The sequence below is a fragment of the Halichoeres trimaculatus genome, unplaced genomic scaffold (genome assembly GCF_033239565.1).
Source record: "Halichoeres trimaculatus isolate MK-OKI-2021-1 unplaced genomic scaffold, fHalTri1.1 fHalTri1_scaffold_7, whole genome shotgun sequence".
NCBI classification, from domain to species: Eukaryota; Metazoa; Chordata; class Actinopteri; order Labriformes; family Labridae; genus Halichoeres; species Halichoeres trimaculatus.
The window spans coordinates 19,232,587-19,249,537 of record NW_027437185.1 but is presented as its reverse complement, the minus strand read 5'-3'; the positions used below and the strand labels follow the sequence as shown (position 1 = coordinate 19,249,537).

General features: G+C 41.0%; 2 protein-coding genes across 4 annotated transcripts in view; one reads left to right on the top strand and one right to left on the bottom strand.

Moving 5' to 3' along the window:
- macrod1 (mono-ADP ribosylhydrolase 1) overlaps positions 1–16,951 on the bottom strand; it is a 158,956-nt gene that overhangs the window by 89,264 nt on the left and 52,741 nt on the right. The gene's annotated exons all lie outside the window — the stretch shown is intronic.
- Positions 1–16,951, top strand: part of flrt1b (fibronectin leucine rich transmembrane protein 1b) — a 40,373-nt gene that overhangs the window by 4,303 nt on the left and 19,119 nt on the right. The window contains exon 1 of one of the 3 annotated variants that reach the window (XM_074673880.1): positions 1,911–2,400. The exons of 1 other annotated variant lie outside the window; for it this stretch is intronic. The gene's annotated coding sequence lies outside the window, so the exon portion shown is untranslated. Of the gene's footprint in view, positions 1–1,910; positions 2,401–2,467; positions 2,802–16,951 lie in introns of those variants that run through there. One more of the 3 variants, XM_074673879.1, reaches the window with a different exon arrangement.

Genomic DNA, 16,951 nt, shown 5'->3' with positions numbered 1-16,951 from the left:
TCACTCCATCATATTTCAGTAACTGTTATTTCAAACATTAGACTACAGGGATTTAGCAGCGAACATGCTTTAACCCACTCTTGCTTAAGACAATATTAGTCTGCACTGAGCTGCTACACTGATACCATGAGGAATAGCTAGACCATAAATTACAGTAATTTACAGCAGACAGACTAATAGCTCCAGCAGGAATATGACTGCTACTTTTCATTAAGCAAACTGTTTGACTTAAGTATAAAAAAAACACCACAATGATCACCACAGAACACCACAGAATCATTCCACAATTATAATACCATCAAATTAAAACTATTGTTTGTTTTGTGTGATGGGGGTAACAAAAGCACAATAAAATTTAATCCAATACAACACTAATACAATCAGTAATGAACACTTTACTTATAAAGTCATAAAACCTGAGTGCTTAAAAAGCTGCATTCACTGCAAAAACACTAAAATGCACTTTGTTTGTTCTTTTTAGAATTTCTTATCTTCCACTGTCCTGTAACAGTCATGTAAAAAAAAACATAATCCAGAAAAAAGCATCCTTTTAAGCAGACTATAGATCTTTCAGGTAAAATCAGCTAATCACTGATACGCTACTATTGTTTATTAAGTTTGATTGTTGAAATGCCTTTAACACACAAAATCATTTAAAGAGAGCACTTAAAACCTTGAACTATCTAGTCCAGCACCTATGAGATCTCTGAAAAAACACAAGTAGCAGATTTACTCTGGCTTTGATTTTATTCAGACTTTTTCTTCAGAAGCAATTCCTGGAAGAGCGCCAGAGGGAGCTGGTCGTATGGCACACCTGGAACAGGGGCCCCCAGGGGGCCCACATGAGCCTCTCTACAGATGCTCTGTGTGCTGATGAGCTGTACTAGTTGAATAGTTACATGTGTGTGTGTTTGGATGGAGTTACTGTGTGTCAGTGTTATGTATCCAGACCTTGAAAGACCACGTTCTGCCAGTGAAGCTACTTTTAATAATGCTGTGTGTGCAGCACCTAAAGGGCTAAACTGCGGTAACTCTTCTGTGAGAGAACTGCCCAAAGGTAATAAATGCAAATTAATTGTGAGGTATGCCTCTTAGGCAAATAAAAATCATTGGTCACAGAGTCTGAATTAGTGTTGACTCCCGGGTAGTAGCTAAGAAAAGACTCTCAACACTTATAGAGGTGTAGCAACCTTATTTTAACTTCAAAGTCCTGAAACAGAGTTATTTTCTGTCTGACAGCAGTATTTCGTGTTATATCATATTAAATTTAATTAAAGGACTTCTTTATTCAAAGCAGCTGATAATAAGTGGACTCCATACAGCGTGGATATGACACAAAGAAGGCAAATATTATTCAAGTCCATCAAGCTAAATCCACAATGCTGAACTGTTTGGTGAATGTAAGGGGATAACAAATAAAGACAATTTAATTTTATGTGCCATGTTGTTTAAACAGGTGATTTTTCAGTTTGAGATGGAAAGTGTGCAGTGTCTGAACTTCTGGTGTCCATGTTGGGCTCATAACTCTATTGTTGGGACAGGACAGCAGACAGATTTTGTTTGAACAAAGCCTGCCTCCCTGTCACTGTGAGGTAGCAGCAGTAGGCTTTCATTAGTCTGTATGTTTTAATTAAAACTCAAACTGACTCTGACACACAGACCCAGGCAGCTTTTTTTTTATTCCTGTCAAAAGTAGAGAACTACCTCCTTCCCCTCAGACAGAAATCTGCTCATTTTCCATCTGAAGGGCCCCCCCAAAACCGGTTGATGTAGGCGGGCCCCAGAGAGCCCCACCAGTCCCTGGTGCATTGTGTGTCTGCGTGTGTCTAAGCGTGTGAGTGTGCACCTGTCAGTCTAACGCTTGGTGAGTTGTCGGTAATTGCTGGACCGTGGCGACCTGCTGAACCTCTGTAACGGAGCTCTGAGAGCCACTGTAAAGAGTAACCCCCCCAAACAACCAACCAACCACACACACACACACGCGCGCATAGACACAGAGAGGAAACAGCCCCGCGCGCAGCCTCCGCGCGGGATGGAGAAGAGGAGAAGAGGAGGGAGAGAACGTGCGCTGGAGGCGACACCTGTCAAGCCGTTACTAAACACAGTGGGTTTATTTTAAAAGACTGGGGCGCCCTGAAGACTTTGGGGGACACACCGAGGTGGAAATAGAGATTAGTCGCACCTTTCGCCGCTATTTTCGCGCTCGGGGAGAGAAACGGATCCTTTTAAGGAGAGTGGCCAGAAGAGAAAATGTAGCATTAACGTAATTTCGAGTCGCCCCTGGAGTTGAAGAGCGAAGTTGACGCAGGTTACATGTCGACTGATAGGAAGCCAACTGTCTGACAGCGTGAAGCGTGAGAGAAAATACGTTGGAGAGGAAATACGTGACTTAAAACCGAGGTTAGTCAGTGTGTGTGTGTGTGTGTGTGTGTGTGTGTGTGTGTGTGTGTGTGTGTGTGTGTGTGTGTGTGTGTGTGTGTGTCGCTCGCTCGCGCTCTCCCTCTCTCTCTCACACACACACATACATACGCACACTACAAACACATTAACCCACAGTAGAGAGCCCACAGTGAAACAACAGGGTGGGAGATAACTGGCTACACATCGCGGAGCTCCGGGGCGGACAGACCGAGCATCATCCCCGGTTACCTCTCGCACTTCCGCGGCGCGTCAAGCACTGGTGCTCAGGCTGCTCGCCGGGACTTACCGGACCCTCTACGTTATCTGTCAAGTTTAGAGGATTTGACAAGGATGCCTTGAGGAAAAGCGGGCTGAAGGGCAGCGGGAAATGGTTAAGAAAGGTATGATGCTTTCTTGCTGCACAGCGGTTCATAGAGATGAGATTAGGAGGGCTGTCAGTCTCTTGACTTAAATGTTTTTATATGATCCGGACTACTCTTGTTGAAATCTGTGTATGTGTGAGTTTGTTTACATAGCCGGTGCGGATGTACCTGCTGTACCAGAGAAAGGGAAAAGTGAGAGATTTAAACAGCAGGGCTTCAGAGAGTAGCAGGCAGAGGGAGATTAAAGTGAGAGATTATACTTTGTAAAGAGACTGTATTCCCACTTGCATGTTTTCTCTCATCTCTCCCATCGCTCTTTCCAGCTCCCTCCCTGCATCCCTCACGAGAGCAGCAGCGCGCGTGTTTTTCATGTGTGTATAATTGCATGTGGCCTTTCTGCGAGCGAGTTGTGTGTGTTCGTGTGTGTGTGTTTGCATTCGTCAGAAGGGCAGGGACTGTCTCCCAATGGGCATGCCCTTTTTACAAGACAACGTCTGCATCCACCTCAACACACACACACACACACGCACACAAGGGCCTACCAACTAGACTAGGAGCACACAAACAAAATGTTGCGTCATGCAACTCATTTAAGCAGAGCTGCCTAAGATCTCTCACTGGATGTAAACACACATACATACATATATGCACACACACACACACACACACACACACACACACACACTTCACATATCTACAAGCACAGGATTAGCAGTGATACTGGGCCATATTGAGACAGCAGATTAGAATGAGATTCTAGGGGCCAAAGCAGCACAGAGCACGGGATTAAAGAAGAAAAGCAGAGATGGATGGATGGATGTAGAAGAGAATGAGAGGCAAAGAGACCAAAAAGGGGACATGAGAGAAAAAGAGGGAGAGCAGCACAGAACATGAGATTAAAGTGTAATGTCCTAGAGAGAGAGAGAGAGAGACAGAGGGAGAGAATCCAGGGCAAGTCATGCAGTTGGAGCGAACGGCACATTGGCAGAATGTGGAGAGAATAAAGAAGAGGAGAAGGCTGCAGACACTCTTCCTCTATCGCCTCTCTTTTGATCTCCTCTTATTCACCCATCCAACAGCAGGAGAGGAGCCCTGCTTATGTAACTGTGCATTTGAAACACAATAAACCAATAAGAGAGATTTAAAGAAAGAAAAAAAACAGCACCAGAGACATTTTAAAGATTGTTAATTTACCAAACATAACAGGAGAATACCAGGGCACACGGCTGTTCCTGGTGTCGCCTCTCTTGTTTTTTCTTAAAACAGTAAGAGAAACAAACTGAAAAATCCCACCTAAACAACTTTTTGGTTTTTCAGCACTGAGGTAAAAAAAGACCTGAGTAAGTCAATACAATCAGCACAACATGGGTCAGCTGAAGTTGGAAGCCTTTAACTCAACTCAAACTCATTTCTGAAATAGTCGTAGAACTCATGGTCAAACATTGAGGTGACTGCTGCCAACATGAGCCCACATACACTTTCTCCACATGCACACTCTGACAAAATTTCTAGAAAATTTCAGGACAGCCGCTTCCTGAAATTGTCCAAAGCTGACCATCCACACATTACCCCCAAAGCATAAAGCTTTCTCTGTGGGGAAGGGTGACCTGAGTGAGCAGGATGTGGTGTAAAAACATGGAAAGCAAACCAGAGGCTTATGGCAACGCTAACACTTTTTGCCTTTACCTTGGGGCAAAATGTACTCTCACTTATGTGGACCATCAAAAAAAAGAGCAAAACGAAAAACTAGAAAACAGAGTTTAAAAAATAACACAGCAAGCAGCACAGGATGGGCCCTCACACCTTCATACACACTGAGGTTTCATGCATACCAGGGGCGTGTTGGATGTTCCAAATTTCAATATGGTGCAGCTTCACTGTGTGTTTTGCACTCATAATAAAATGACAGGACACAGTATAAACTTTATGTTACCTTCCTGAATCACGCCATGTGAGACTGCCTGTCTGCACCAGTGCTACTAGTATGGCAACAACATAATGATGTTTTTAGAAAGGAACTCTAATCTTGTATGCCCAGTTTGAGGCAGATGACCCTTGTGTTACATGGAAAGATGTACAACAGGAGACTTTCTTTAAGTCTTTTTCAGCAGAATGGATATTTTGTAGTAGATCAGGCCGGCTGAGTGAATCTTTGTGGATCTAAAAGATGCTGTTTTTTAAAAAAGTATTTTTAAATGTTAAACTTTGATAAATTGTCCTGGCCCCGCCCTAAGAGCTCAACCCACAAGGAGGACTTGATTTTCAGAGGACTACTAGAAATGGCAAAAACCCACCATTTTTATCAAAAGAATGAGACAAAAAGGAGCACAAAAATGCACCAATTGCATAATATCAATTTCTTCGCCTCCTCCAACTGGCTTGCACCAAATTACCCTGAAAACTTATTGTCTTCACACATTCACTGACTACAACTCATTGTGAAAATCAGAGAAGGACAAAAGTCCTTCATGCTGCCCACTTAAAAATATCTGGAAAATTTCAGAAGCTGATATCATATCATCAAATAAGATCCTGATTCAAAACCTTGTTTTTTTCAGAGTCAATCTCAAAAGCAACAGTGTTTTAAATCAGCCCTATGATTTTTGAATCAGTCACTTTCCGCTAGTTAGACACAGTGTAACCAGCCATCAACAAAACTTTAATCGAGTCCAGTGATCTAATTGTTTTTTAATTGCAAACAGCTGCCTGTGTTACACCTGTAAGAGATGGTACAACCTTCCAGTGGTTTCTAGCAACAAGGACTGTTGAATTGATATTGGCTCTGTTTTGGTCTCCACCAAGGACGATGTCTGTCTCTTGAGCTGCTCAGTCCTCCACCACGTTCACTAACTTTGTCTGCTTCATTTTTGTTGCAGAGCGAGATGTTTTTTAAAAAAAATCATTCAAGTTGTTTTGCTCAAAAATGTCAGCTGATGAAACAATGAGCTGAAAAGTGCTAAGATACATAATAGAGCTCAAGAGAAATTTCTTCACTGAAAGCACCTTGTGACACCAGAATGATTCCTTTCTCATCTCAAGTGGTTGGCACTCCATTGTTAATACAGGGAGAGATGACTTTCACAGACAGGAAATGTCTTCCATACCTGAAATAATAAAAACCCTCAGTCTGACCTCAGGGGTTAAACTACCTCGCCAGCTTCCTTCAGTGATGGGGCTATGTTTCCCTTGTGGTGGTTTGTTCTGCTTACCAGCGAGTGATTGCGTGTAGCAGTGAGCATCGTTCAAGGCTGTGGGTCAGTGCCCTGTGGCAGAACAGCAGGTGTCAGGAGGAAGATATGACCCTCTGTGCTTCATGTATCTGAGCAGAATGTCTGCTGTCCTCAGGCCGCTTGACCTTAAAATGTGTCTACCTGAATCACTTCTGATCCTGTTCATCTATTTATTTATTATTTTGAACATTTCTTACCTTAATCGACTTTCTAACCTTTCAGCCTACGTCTGTTCAGATTTAGACAACGCTTAAATCACTTCAAAGACTTCTTCCGCTTTGTTTTCATGCCTACAGTCACAGCATTCAGCATTAATGTTTTACTAGAAAAGATGAATTATTCAGCAGTACCAAACCAGGACTTGTCTGATACTAAGCATATCAATGCTCGTCGAATTTGGCAGGCTGTTAACATTTCCTTTTATTAATGATTCAATATTGGAATTGGTACCCATCCAAATCAATACACCACTGTAACAAGTGGATGATGTCCATACTGCCCTTCACTGGCTGTGCTTCATCTCCAGAAATCTTTCCCAGTGTGAGGAAGGTAAAGGGTTAAGTCTTCTGACCGGTCAGATGAGTGAAACCAGATCCGATTAGGTTTTATTGATCGGCAAGTGAGGAAATTGTCTTGTCATCTTAATGGTCATGGCATTCATCAAAAAACAAATAGGAAGTAGATAGTACACGAAAGCCGATAAATCAACCCAAAAATAATTACTAAATATGTGTCAAGTGTTTCTGAAGATGGTGTGTGGTTTCAAAATGTGTCATTCCCACTTCTGGTGGAAAAAGAAGATGAGAGCAGGGTAGAAGTACCTGCTATTTACAACATATAAGTCTCCAAATATACCTGTGTGTTACTGTTTCCTGGCACTGCTCTCAATTCAGGCCTGCAAGTGGGGAAACACTGCACTTGTAGCCAGATTTAGAGCCACACATCCACAAAACAAAGATTTCATAACCCAGACCTGAACAGCTTTATAGAGGCTCAGACTGAGACAGCACCCAGGATAATTTCCCCAACACGAGTTCATCCTCCAGTACATTTTTTCTGTTCTGGACAAACACTTGTGAAACACACACAGCTTGTTTGGATTGAACCAGTGAAACCAAAGATTGAATCTAAAGTAAGAGAAGTCTAGGGGCTGAGGTTTGGAAACTGAACTTGAATTATTTTATTGAACTTGCAAAGCATGATCTGAAATTGTATTCAATCAATTTGAAAATTCAACTCTATTTTTTCCTTAAATTCAAAAATACAAATTCATTTTCAGCGTGGCACGATCATTATGTCATCTACATCTGTAAGGAAGAGTAATCGAGCACAGATTCATAGAGTTCCTTCTCACATCCACTTCTAACATTAGCTAAATTCTGTTTTCTTTTCACAAAATTGATTCTATGTAAGCTTAGTTATTTCATGTTACATGACTTCAGTACAGGGCGTAATAACTGTGGCCGTGGACATCTGTGCTGAGGTGGGGATATGTGTCATCACTTATTTTTCTGTATTTCAATACTGAATGTCTTGAGTTTGAAAAAATAATACATTTCTTATTTATGGTAAAATCAAATGCTTTTTGTCTTGTTTTATGTGTGTTTCTTAAACCAATAAGACCGTCACAATAAGAGAAACATATAAATTCAAGTACAGGATAGACTTAGCTTTCTTGACAGTGAAAAACAAACAAACTTGTGTTTATCGGTATCGGTATCGGTATCGGCCAAAAGGAGTTTCGATATATCGGCATATCAGATATCCAATCTCCCCAATCCAAAAATTCCAATATCGTGCATCCCTAAAATTAATTCTGTTCAGATCACGCTCTTCAAGTTCAATGTAATAATTCACATTCAGTTTCTGGTGGCACAAATCTCAGCCCATACATTTTTTAATTTACATTGAAATCTGACTGACCCTTGTTTTACCAGTACCAATTTTGTCTCATGTTAAAAACATGCCTGTAGAAGCTTACATCATCAGGTGTTCCCAAACACCTGTAACCCACAACCCACCAAAAACGCAGTGCCAGAGTCTCGTAACCCCCCAGGGTCCTCTGAGCTGGTCATACTCTAATGCTCACTGCCACAAGCAAGCAAAATGCACACCCCTAAAATAACACAAAAGTCAAACTACCATTGACAGGACTGGTTTATAAGCACACACAGAGATTTATACAGACTTGAACATAAAGATAACTACAAAGATAAGTGAGCTGATTTGCAGAAATGTGCACGTTGCTGTGAATTAAACTGCTGCTAACACTTTCGATGATCTGCTGCAGACAACAGAAACAAAAAGGAGCAGACTGAAAACAGTTTTAATTTGAATGAATGTATCTTAAATGTGATATTTTTTATTATAATTTATGATAATTGGGAAAATGTGTCATTAAATGTGCTATTTGAAACTGTTCGATTAAAAAAATGTCAGGAAGGCTTCTCACAATCCTCCTCACCTTTTGAACCTCTGTGTTAGAGTGTGAAGATAGACTTGATTAAAAATGCAGCTTTATCCCTTTTAAAACAGTTATAACGTTTTTTACGCATTTTCTAAAGGAAGAGATGAATTTGTACCCGTTGAAGAGAATCACCACATGGTGTAAACCCCATTTATACCAAGTGATTAAATAAAATCTGATGATGACGTACGATACGTGGGCTTTTTCACACCTCTTTGACACCTGGTGTAAATTCATTCAGCCCACATTTGACCTCCTTCTGTTACAGACAGATGTCTTTTGTCCAGAGTCTTGTTTAACTGGAGGAGTCCAGCTCACTATTGCTCCAAACTGTAGCGTTTGCCCTCTTCAGCTGCTCTTCAAATTAGCTGAGTGACTTATGTCCCTCTAAAGTAGCTGTAATAAGAGTATCTCTGTGAAAATACAACACATCACAGAACCACATGACGGTGTGGTGTATAAAGTCAGCAAAAAATGAAGCAGATATTTCAGAAACTAGAAGCTGAACTCTCAGAGAGTCACTTCACTTTGCTTTCATTCAGCAGATGTTCTGTGGAGCAGCTCTGGATAAATGTTAATGCTGGATGAATTTACATCCAACGTTGTGCATTAACATGCATTAACATGCTGGGTAAATAATGCATGTAAATGCAGGGTGTCATGAGGACAATAAAGACATCTCTAACCCTCTGACACCTTTTAAGGACAACTTGAGGCAAATTTTAACGTGTTTACAGATCAGTTAGAGACATTTTCTAACTGATAAACCCAGCCCTCTCTTTTACTTTTTTTTGCCCTTTTTTTCTCTATACATGGCAAAAAAAAATCCACAGAGATTAATTTAAGAACACCAGCCCATGAATTCAAACGATTTAAAATTGATTCTATGTAGGCTTAGTTATTTCTTTAGTTCATGCCTTATGCAATCTATTGTAGGAGGCTGTATGGCTCCGAAACAAACTGCGCTTTTATATAATTGAGGTTATGCCATGTTTGGCTGAGACTGTCCCAAAAAGACATAATAAATGCGATCCCCGGAAAAAAAACCCGGAATAAATATATCCCACAGCAGATGCCAGATAAGAACATTAGAGAGATGCATTACACAAGGGAAGGGTTCAACAATTTAGGATGCTTTGTGACAAACAGGCACAAAAGCACGCACTCACAAAAACACACACAAAATGGGCCGGCATTAGGCTGTGTTATATTGCATTATGGCTTTGTGTCTAAATGTGTGTGTCTGTATTTGTGTGTGTGAGTGTGTGTGTGTGTGTGTGTGTGTGTGTGTGTGTGTGTGTGAGTGTTTTAGTCCATTTGATGGAGCCGAGAAGGAGTGTGGGAGACACAGGCAGGTCAGAGAGAGTAGGAGTCACACAGAGAGAAGTTTCAGCGATGAGCCTTTGTACAGTATGGATAACTTCAGAGCACACGCATTGTTCCTTTACCTTTCTTTATCGCAGCTGCACACGCCTACAGAAAAACTGACACCTTTGATTAAACAGTGCAGGTCAAGATGAGTTAAAACTTGAAAACCACTAAAAACTGCGTTTTTACTCAAACCAAATCAAGATTTCTGGCACTCGTGCTGAAATAAAAACCCTCTGGAGAATAAATTTCCACCATTAGAAAGACAACAGACACAGCTAGCACCAGCATCTCACACTCATGGAGACAACAAATGAGCTGTTGTCAGTGAGCCTTGCTACTGCAGGTTAATGATGGGTAATTACGAATTAACATACGGCATCACCGTCTGCTAATTTTTCTGACATGTTGTGGTTGTTATTTTGGAAAACGCATCTAAAATAGATGCAACAGAAAAGATTCAGGAGAGGAAAATAAACCCAGAGGTTGGAGAAAGCAAAGACTAAAGATGGGATCATCTGGATGAGGACTTCATTTGATGCAAAGAGAGGTTTCTTTTGATCCTTCTAGGATCAAAGGCAGAGAAAGCTAATGGAGAGGAACAGCTATTAAAGTATTAATGAATAAATCAGGCACCTATGGCCCGGGGTTAGTGATTCTTGGAGGAATACAAACCTGATCTACCTGTCATTTCTAAACCTTTTCAAGACTGCTACATTTGATTCAATCAGGTGTCTTTGTTTGTCTCCTTTTAGAAAATTCAAAAAGCATTTCATGTCTTTCATGGGTGCAATTTTTCAGAATTTGTGAAGAACTACATTTGATTTGATAGACCAGAATATTTGACTTATTTATTATTCACATATTAAAATTTCTAAAAGCAAATGTTTGTCGAACAGGCCCAGAGTGTAGCATATTTGACAGGGCTGCAGTGTGACACACGCTCCAGATTGTCTCCATTTTCTAATTTTGTATCAGTTGTTCTGCAGTTCACATCTGTTGCAGCGGTCTGACAGTGTTGCCTGCAGCAAAAATTAGTGCTGCAGTGACATGCGGTGCATGAAATTCATTTGGAACTTGTGTTTTTTTTAAAAAAAGCTCAATTTTGTGGAGGACTTGCACAAGCAGAGTTCTTTCCTGGCAATGTTGTCCCAGCTTAGTCTCCTGCTTCAAAGGGTGGATTTTTAAAGCTTCTAAATCCATTTTAAAGCTACTATATGGGCTAGTGTCTGTGTTTACCTTCTTGGGAAGAAAAAATATTTTTTTAAAAATTCAGTCTAACCCAGGGGTGGGCAAACTTTTTGATTCGTGGGCCACAATGGGTTCTAACATTTAACAAAGGGGCCGGACCAGTAGCAGATGGATGGAGTGCTTTGGTAACTATCATGGTATCATTCGTTCATTCCATACCAGTTTTAGAATCCAAAATCGGAAAACTGATAATGACTTGTTATTCAATTTTTCGTTTTCAAATCAAAAATCAGAAAACAAATAATGGTCTATTTTTCGCTCTTTTGATTTTGTTTTGAAATTTAAATTAGAATATGAGAGAATGGAATTATAATGGGATTTTTAATCGGTGTATGGTTCGTTCTTACGTTATTCTGTTTCAAAACAAAGTTAAAAAAAAAAGAAAAAACGGACTTGTTTTTCTGTTTTTTTGTTATTCCATTTTTCCGGTTTGGTTTTAAAACAGAAAAAAAAGAACAAGTCAGTTTGTTTGCTTTTTATTTATTTTGTTTTGAAACAGAATAACGAAAGAACAAACCATACACGGATTAAAACATTTCTTAAGTCAGTTCATCTTTACAGAAGGGCTGATGGGTCAGAGGGTAAAGTGCAAACGTGGAGTAATAGGCCTACACTTCACCTCAACAAAGCCAATGTATCTACAGTGCGCCATCTAGTGGGAAAACATCAGAACTGCAGGGAAAATAAAACATTAACAAGGTTTATTCATTGAATTTTTTCAAGTTCGGGGGGCCAGATTAAAACGTTTAACGGGCCGCATGTGGCCCCCGGGCCGTAGTTTGCCCATGCCTGGTCTAATCCATGGACCTTAAAAACTCAGACTTATCTTTTCAGCAATTTAGTAGCTGTATGCCTGACTTAAAACTACAAGAACCAAGATCTGGACCTAAACAAGTATCAACTTGAAGAAGAACCACGTTAGTTGTGATGAGTAAATAATAAACCATTGGTATAGTTAAGCTTTTCACCTAGAGCATGACGACACGCTGCTTGACTGTGCGGGCGTTTGGTTACTGACCTGATGCTCTGACTTCCAATAGATCTCTCAGGTATGCAAGGATCACACTCGTCTCCGTGCTTGAATAAGCTTTGATAATTACCCTACAGCCTTTTCTGCGGTGTGCTCATTGTCTCTTTCTAATGAGGAACAAAAGTAAACACCGGCAGAACAGAGCGACTCCTGACTGACAGGCTAGCACGAGCTGCTTCGCTCACATTACTCAGGAGCAGCACATCTCACACAGCAGTTTTACAAAGTTTAGCTCCCGTGAAGTTTTTTTTTTTCTTTCTTTTTTTTTATGCTGCCTGAGAAAATAATGGAATAGAGACTGACGGGGAATAATAGAGAAAGAGAGGGAGATAAAGTGCTGGCAGGTGAGCTTGTCAGCTGGATTCCAACCCTGAGCACCGAGCTGAGCCCGCCACCAGGAGGCCGTGCGTACTTCACAGCTTATTGGATTCAAAATGACTTGTTTCGTCTGTCATCACAACCCACACACACACCAACACACACACGCTCAGCAAACACAAAAGGACTCCAGGGATTCTGCTCCAAAGGCTCGAGTGCCAAGTTCAACTTAGCAAGAGTTATTGTGACCTATCTTGAGTGCCGTTTGTTGGACTGTTGCGTGGGTGGATGTGTGTGTGTGTGTGTGTGTTTGTGTCTCTGAGTGGGTCTGAGGGTGTCCGACCCCTAAATTGCCTGTCTGTAGATACTTCCTGTGCATTCCTCCTTCTATGCACAGACAGAGAATAAGTGCAAATGCTCTGAGCTGGAAAAACCCTCAATCATATTTAATGGGATTATTTATCCACGTAGTGTCATGAGACGCTGCTTATGTATGCTGGGGTGTGTGTGGTTGTGTTGAAATGTGTGTTTTGCTGAGAGACGGGGTATATCATAGCATCTCTTGGCACGTAATGTTGCAGGCAGATGGATGTGTAGGTTTTTTTATGCAGATAAATTTAATGCATTCCTCCTGTAGTGCAGATAGAGATCAGTGTAAGATGGAAATAGAAGGCCAAAGTGAAAGCTGTTCGTGTTCCCTTCAGACATTTTCCAGGTCACATCATCCGCTGCTGATGTGGCGGAGGCTCCCGTCTTACCACGGCTACTCAATATGTTTTTGTAAATATTATTTCTTTATCGCAGATGGCGAAGACGAGAAATCCTTCCAGCACAGCGTGGGAGGATTTTTACTCACAGCTTCAGGGTGTCAGTCGGTAAAACCTGCGATGAAACCTGCCTCACCCTGCCTCAAGGAGCTGCCAGCCCAGCTAAAAGCTTTCATCTGTGAGGGTTTCCCTGAAAATCACTGTCCCGTGCTCTAATGCTGTTACAGGAGGCTTTTACTGTCAGATTAGCATGCCATGAGAAAATGTTTAAATCTGGGTGCCTGTTTGCTTTAAAATGCTCCAACTCTAATTGAAAGCTGAGGGTTTTTCAGCTGAATAGTGCGAGCACTCATCATTAAACCTGCATGTTAGTCCAACTATAATTGGAGGTGCAGCGAGTGTTTGCAGGAGCTGGACTCGCAGTAGGGTGAATATATTGACAGCACCCAAGGCCGCAGCCCTCAGAGAGTCCCCCAGAGAGATAATACAGTTTATTTACCGCTTATGCATGGAAATCTGCGTGCTGTCTCTGTAGCCCACAGCGGGGAGTCTGACTGCTTTAATTATTAGCTGCTGTGTTTAAAATGAAGCCGCCAGCATTTTCATTATTCGTATCGTATTTATGCAAACACCTTCACTCTGGGAGTGTGTGCTTGTCTCTTTCTGGGTGAGTGTGTCCACCTAGTTCCACCTCCCTTGTTTCTTCTTCTCTAATGACTTCCTCTCATCCTCGCCGCTGTCCTGCCTTTCAACCCCTTCTTCTTCTTCACTCTTTGAGTAAGATCCCACCCACCCTCTTCCTCTCCTCTACTCTCCTCTCTCAAAGTCTCGTTTGCTCCCTCCTCTGCTCTCCATTCCCTTCTTTGGAAAGCAGCTTCCTCCAGGGCAAAAAAAATTCTACAGCTCACTTTGTCTCCCTGTCCGCCTCCATCTATGCTCCCCTCCATCCATCCGTCTTCTTTATCCTCACTCTTTCACTCCTTTTTTTTCCACGATACAATAGGGTTTCAGGACCCATCTGCTGAAAATTCCCATTTGCACTGCTTGCCTCTCAGCGGCTTGCTCTCATCTCATCACCGCTGGGGTTTCGTCCCAGCGTCACTGAAGACGCACAGGAGGAGATGAGAGGGGAAGAAACAAAACACAGGGATGAATATTGTCAAAGACAAACAAACAGCAGGGACAGGACTTAATGTGTGAGGTCTTTGATTTCCATGCTTTGACAACAATTGCTCCAACGCATCAGAGATGAACTGAAATTAACTCAACCTTTGTGTGACAGGAAGAGCTTTACGAGATGGTAACACTGAGTGCAACAGGGAAAGATAATCAGACAGGAGTCTGAATCAATCCATCTAAAAACTCTAATTGAGAACAAGGTGACAGATCAACTTCGGCATCAACCTCTAAAACAAAAGATGCTGCTGTGGAGTAACCAGGTAACAAGAGGCTAACTGAGTGATCAAAACACTTTGCTCACTCCTAAGGCATAACTAATAGATTTCGAGTAGCAGGGCTGCAGGAGCATGAGTATCATTTCTGTATTGATTAAAGAGCTCTGGATACTAGTGAGGCCGTGTCAAGAAACCTGAATCTACTTGAATTTAATTCACTGAGCTTCTTTTATTTATTGTGTCAGTCGTTTGGTTAATTATGGATGAAACCAAGTCAGTTTTGCTGGCGCAGGGAGGCATCAACTTTGTACGGCATCTGATTGGTGGGTTTACGAGAAGTTGGGGGAAAACTTACAAAAATCAGCGGGGACATCAACACCAAAATTATGTACAACCAAATCAGGGAAAGAAAACTTTTGAAGAATTTGCACATTGGCAACCTATAACAGGAATATCATCACAAGGGGAAACTTTTTAGGTGGAAGAAAAGTGTGGAAAGTTTGTGACCATAGACCGTTAAAAAAATGGACGTCATCTTGCTTGGCTCAAAGTGAGGTCTCCACCAAAACTGCTCCCCCTGGTGGCTGGATGCAGCATAGGTCAAAAAATCTGGCTCTCCTGTCATTCCAGATGGGCTGTGGTAAAACTTCAAAAAAATAAATATACCTCATAGAAATGTTTTTCACATGGATCATTGTGGTGATTTGATGATATTATTTGGCTGCCTTGTATTCAAGTCCTCCTCTTTCTGAAAAGTTTTGTTTTCATTAGTTATAAGTGGTTACGTCACGTTTAACAATGACTGACAACTGCTGTTCTTGTGTACTTTTCTGGGATTGTAAAGTATGTTGGGAGGGAGAGCCAAGAGGAGATTAGACTCTAGAAAGAAAAAATATATATAGTAGAGTCCGATCGATATTGGATTTTTGGGGCCGATGCCGATACCGATAATGGGGGCAAAAAAAAAAAAAAGATATCCGAAATATCGACAGATATCCGATATATCAGCTGATATATATATAATAAATTCATTGATATACATAGAATATATACTGTATATGAACACAAATTATTATAACACCCATATGATTCAAGAAAGAGACAGAACACTCTTACAGAAGTCAAACTTTAAACACAGTAAGTAGAAAAAAAAGTCAAACTGTAAACACACAATGAGCAACTTACACAACGTTAAAACGCCGTATTATAGTCTTACATAAGATAATGGTGGACGTGTGAAATAACAGTACCATTTATCTCTGTTTATCTCTCAAAAAAGCAACTAACACAACGTTTAAATGCTGTTCTTGAGTCTTACATTACATAATGGTGGACGGAGGGGGCGGGCACTCAGGCAGTGTGCAGCCCAACACACAGACACACAGGAACAGGAGTGACAGAATCTCCGCGGACCAAAAATTTTTATAATCAGCTACATTTTGGCCGATGTTGATTAATCGGTGACAGGCATAATCAGCCCAATTAATCGGCCCAACCGATTAATCGGTCAGCCTCTAATATATATACAGTCTATGTTTGTGGCTGAACTGGAGAATTGTGAGTGATGGGAGAGTAAAAGACACTGTGGCTTTCAACTGGATCTGAAATATAATCACTCTTGGTTCATGGTGCTTATGGGAAATGCAGTCAAACGCTGCCATTTTGTCCAAAGGGTTCACCTGAGTCAACACAAAATGAACACATCACGTTGCCTTGGAACAAGTTAAAATGAATATTAGTTGGAGGGTTGCATGATTTGTTTCTCAAAATAGATTTTCTGTCCGCTCTACCACACTTCCTGAACTCTGCTCCTTGCTGCATTTATAAATTTGTCTTTGTTTTGCTTAATTTGCACTTTTTTTTAAGGCCCACTACGCTGCATTTGGCATTTAGATTAGCCAAAATGAAATAGTGACTTACTCAACAGTGTTGCAAACTCATTTAAGATGAAAAAAGTGATCCAACAGATTTATTAGACCTACAAGAGAAGCAGTGCAAACATTAAGAAAGACAAAAAGTTGCATCAATTAGAAAACATTAACAATACTTCAGCAAAGATGCAGCGCCCCATGTGAAGCTGTTTCTGTACACCTCATACCCCAACCGTCTTCATACCCACAGCTCTGATTCGTCTCTTATTTCAATATAATTTATAAAAAAGAAAACAGGAACAAATTCTTAGCAGCAGTTCACGGTTGGAGATTTTGAAAGCATATCTGCAAGCCTGTATCATTATTTTCTTTGTAAGACAACAATGTAATTTGATTTGTAACAACAAAAAGGCTGGCATGATAGCCAGACTTTATTCTTTTATATTTTGGTGTGAAACTCTTTCACAGAAAA